Here is a 4,650-nt window from a genome sequence, read left to right as displayed (position 1 = left end):
TCCCACAGCAGTGGCTTAAGTAAGTACTAAAAAATGTCACTTCTGTGGTGTTCTTTGAAATATGTCCTCCAAGGCTTTGCTTATTTTAAGCCTATTTTAAGTAGTATGAAATTAAGTGGAATAAAAAATATACAAACATAATTTAAGTTTCTAGAATAATGTTTCTAGGAATAGCTAGTTTATTAAACATAATAAACGTATAAAGACTAACCCTGATAGACCTTATCTGACTGGAAAGGGAGGTGAAAAGTTTGTGTAATTGTTATTCTTGTTTTGTCCATAATCAAAGGAAAACAAAATAAAACCAGAAATCCATTCAGAGATTTTTGTAAAATTTTAAATATTTTTACATATTGTTTTGCATACAATTACTCATGTACATTATATTTCATGCATGAATATTATGTATAGGCCATTTTTCATTTCTGTTGTATTTAATTCATATATATTGTGAGATATTTTTTCCCTTAGAATCATCTTACTAATAATCATATTCATGAAAGCATATAAGCCAGCTGCTTCTTGTCTCTTGCCTTAATATCACATTTTATGTAGTCAATTTCTGATTTGCCCATCCTTAATAAACCAGTTCTTTGAAGGAACAAGTATTACACTTTTGCTGAAGAATGTTCTGTTTAGTTTGAAAATTTTTAGCATTTGCATTCACTAGCAAAGTCCAGTCCAGAGCAAACCATCAGATTACAGCAAACACCTGTAAGGTTCAAAGCATGGATTATCTTCTCTTCATGCGGTCAAATCATTCCCCAACCATCTGTGGCTAGGTTCAAATGCGTATAAACCATAAAGTGCAATATCTTTAATTTTGAGATATCCGCTTTGGAAACTCAAATCTTCTCAGTAGAAAATAAGTAGAGTGGTTTTCAAATGAACTTTCATGTTCCCATGGAAGGTAACAAGAGAAGTTTGTTTAGGAATCCTGTAAATTCTTTAAAAATCAACATCCAAATCTTCAACTTACATATAAGCCAAAACCAAAACCCACTGGAATCAAGCTAACATCAATGCATGGACCATGTGACAGAATAGACCTACACTTAGATACACTCTTTTTATACATGTTCTTAGATATAAACTTTTTTTAAAAGCTGTTCTTTATTTTTATATAAAAAATAAATCCTTCAACTTGTAGAGCATTACTTGTTTTCATATTATTGTAGAATAGAAATACCTGCTACCAATTCAAAAAATAGCATATACTTGGCTATTAGGATTTAATGAGAGAAGAAATAATTATTCTATCTCTTCTGATTCTCCATAATTTTCCTAAATCACCAGTGTAAAAGCTGATGGTTGGCATGTCTAGTTAAGACCAGGAGAGTTCCACTTTATGTTCCTCCTGAGGCAGCAGAATGTCAAATCTGAGTTGTAATACTTTAGTTCCTTTTGGCTGCAGTTCCGAAAGAAGTCATCAGATTCTCGGAAAGATGCTATAGAAATGCAGACTGATGATCTGGATTTGCCTGGGTGGAAATCATTCCTAGGAGTCCAGTTGACAAGCTACTGTTAAAATGGCCATGTCTGTGCTCTCAGTGAGTTCAGTCAACTAGCCAGGTTACCATTTCCAGATCTTTGTGTAGCCCATCTGAACTGAGGCTTCACTCATAGCAATCCTTACCAGTTTTAGCTGTAAAACTGTGGTGGTAAAACTTTGTCACAAAGTCTGACTCAGTCACTTCCAATTGCATGACAAATTCATTGCACTACTGATCAGCCCAACCCAGTCTTGAAACTATTGATCTCAAAAATGTAGCTGGCATTCAAAGAGGCAATGTGGTCAGTTTGCCCCAGAGACAGACACTAAGCTGCTCCAGACCATCCAGGAGTGGCTGTCACTTTCCTGGCACTGCTTTAGCTATAAGGTCCTGTAGAAAACGTTCATGCTGGAGACCTGACCAACTTGCAAACCAGTGCAGAATACACTTCATCTCCTGGGATGTGATGTAAGACATTGGGGGAGGGGAAGAGTTAAGAGTATCATAAGGCAGTCAGGGTAAGGGAGAAGGGAAGTGCAGAGGCATTGATGATGATTATTCCAGTGGCACCTGACACTTGACCAATTCTGAAGCACAACGACCCTTCGTCAGGTTTTCAAGGCTGTAAATTGTTTATGAGAGGAAGACTGTTCATCTTTATCCTTCAGAGTCAATGGTAGATTCCAACCACTAAATTCTCAGTGAGCAGCTCAGCACACTGTGCTCTACACCACGAGGTGCCTTTTATGTTCTCCCATATCCTCTGAAAAGAAGATATGAGGGACATCACAAAAGTGCTAAGATTCCAACTACCACCACACTTCCCATATTTACTGAAAACTTGAGATACTGTTTGTAGAAGCTGCTTACTAGGCCTACCTGCAGGAGCCCACTGTATAATTAGGTCTGCCAACTTTAGGCTACCACATACATCTTTCTCCCACAGGAAAAAAAGACAGACTTCTATTCACACCTTCCTACTTTTACCATATAGTGCTTTGTTCAAGGATATGAAACATTCCCTGGATACAAAACTAAACCCTTTTGAATGTCACATGGATGACACTGAGGGAAATAAAATCTAATCAATTGTCAGATGAGTGTCTTAAAAATAAAATTTGCTGACAGAAAAATATGTTATTGTGACAAACAACTCAGAAGGAGTTCTAATAATTATATGAAATGGTTAAAATATAGTCTATTTATTTAAGTGTCTAGGGGTTTTGGGGGGTATTTTTGATTAATTTCAATGAACATTTACAGAAACTTTGGATTTCTATTCATTAGTTGTTGCATTTTTCTCCTTGCCCACCCCTCCCCTCCAGTCTGCTCTTCTCTTTGAAAAGTGAAAGAAAAATTCTTTCATTAGTATACAATCCCCGCCTGGCCCCCACCAAGTCCACTCCACTATGCAGCCTTGTCATGTATTGTCTAGGTTTTATCAGAACTTTCATCCATATAGAATAATGATAGAAGTGATATTTCATTTTATCTATAATAGCTATTCATCTATGGACTGTGAACTAGTTTTTCAAATGTTTGGATAAAAACTTTAAATCTCAATCATTTTACTGTCCTTTGGTACTCATTCTTTTAAATTGTATTCCTATGTTAAAAAATTAATTATAATACTTATAACTGAATTATAAATATGAATTATTTCTACCAAAAGATAATAAAAAATACAAAATGCTTAACTTATCTTAGTAAAAATGTTTTTGAAAAGATGCAGCTATAATCCAATTGTATCTGAAAACCATATTCTAATAGATTATAGTTAATGCAATAAAAGTAAAAATAATAACCTATGACAACCACTATTATATTGACAAACATATTTGAGGAAATGAGACTATTTTATGGGATTTTCTTTGCTTTTTGCATTCAAAATGAAACCAGAATTTTTTATTATCTGATGGAAAAAGTATATTTTAATGGTGCAGATTGCTTGTATTTATGCAACTTTTTAATCAGATAGCAAAATGTTTTCTAATTTTTAGGAGAAGAGCCATGGAAATTGTTTTTTAACACACCTTTTATATAGATATTCAGAGTTCCTAAAAATATCTTAGCAGCGTTAGGATATTTAAACTGCTCTGAAGAAATTGGCAAGAAACAAAGTACCAGGAATTGATAGGATATCCATAGTTATATTTCAACAAAAAGATGCTGCCCTGGACTTGCTCACCAGGCTGTGATAAGCACTCTGGAGCACAGCTACCTGACCAATTAGAAGAGACACATATTTATTCCCATATCTAAAAGAGGTGATCCAACAAAGTGTGGAAATTATCAAACATTAACACATGCAAGCAAAATTCTGCTGAATATTATCCAAAAGTTACTGGAACAGTATGTCAAAAGAGAACTACCAAAAATACAAGCTCAGTTTCGAAGAGGCCATGGCACTTGATACATTTCTGCCCATGTCACATGGATCTTGGCTGAGAGCAGAGAATACCGGAAGATTATATATCTGTGTTTCATTGAATATGCAAAAGCATTTTACTGTGTGGATCGCAATAAATTGTGGCTAACATTGAGAAGAATGGGAATTCCATAACACTTGATAGAGTTTGTGCAAAACCTATACTTGCACCAGGAAGGAGACATCAGAAAGAGCAAGGAAATACTGCTTGGTTCAAAATTGGGAAAAGAGTGCATCAGGAATGCCACATATCTCCATACTTTTTCAATCTATATGTGAAACAGATCACTCAGGAGGCTGAGCTTTATGAGGAGGAATGTGGCATCAGAACTGGGGGAAGACTCACCAACAACCGGTGATATGCACATGACTCAATGTCGCTTCCTGAAAAATAAAAGAGCCTAAAGCATTTGCTACAAAACGTCAAGGAATGCAATCTTCAATATCAATTAAAGCTCAACATCATGAAAATAATGATCCTCACGACTGGGTCAGTAGGCAGCACCACGATAGATGGAGAGGAGATTAAGATTGTTAATAATTTCTGCTTCCACAATCAACACTCTTGGCACCAGTAATCAAGAAACCAGGGAGGGAGTCTTTCTTTTCCTTTTGAAAGAGAGGCGCAAACTGGGGGGTGGGGGGAGAGGGCTGGGCGGGTAGAGAAGTGCAGCAATGAATGAATGGAAATCCAAATTCTCTGTAAATGTTCATTAAAATTATTAAAAA

At 35.7% G+C, this 4,650-nt stretch overlaps 1 pseudogene; it reads right to left on the bottom strand.

The window, feature by feature from the left end:
* Nucleotides 1–1,616: 1,616 nt before the first annotated feature.
* LOC102860742 overlaps nucleotides 1,617–4,650 on the bottom strand; it is a 7,047-nt pseudogene continuing 4,013 nt past the window's right edge.

The sequence above is a fragment of the Elephantulus edwardii genome, unplaced genomic scaffold (assembly GCF_000299155.1).
Source record: "Elephantulus edwardii isolate Elephantulus edwardi_28Jun2011 unplaced genomic scaffold, EleEdw1.0 scaffold00034, whole genome shotgun sequence".
Taxonomy (NCBI): Eukaryota; Metazoa; Chordata; class Mammalia; order Macroscelidea; family Macroscelididae; genus Elephantulus; species Elephantulus edwardii.
Note: the sequence above shows the minus strand (reverse complement) of the source record. Positions and strands in the feature narration are given on the sequence as shown.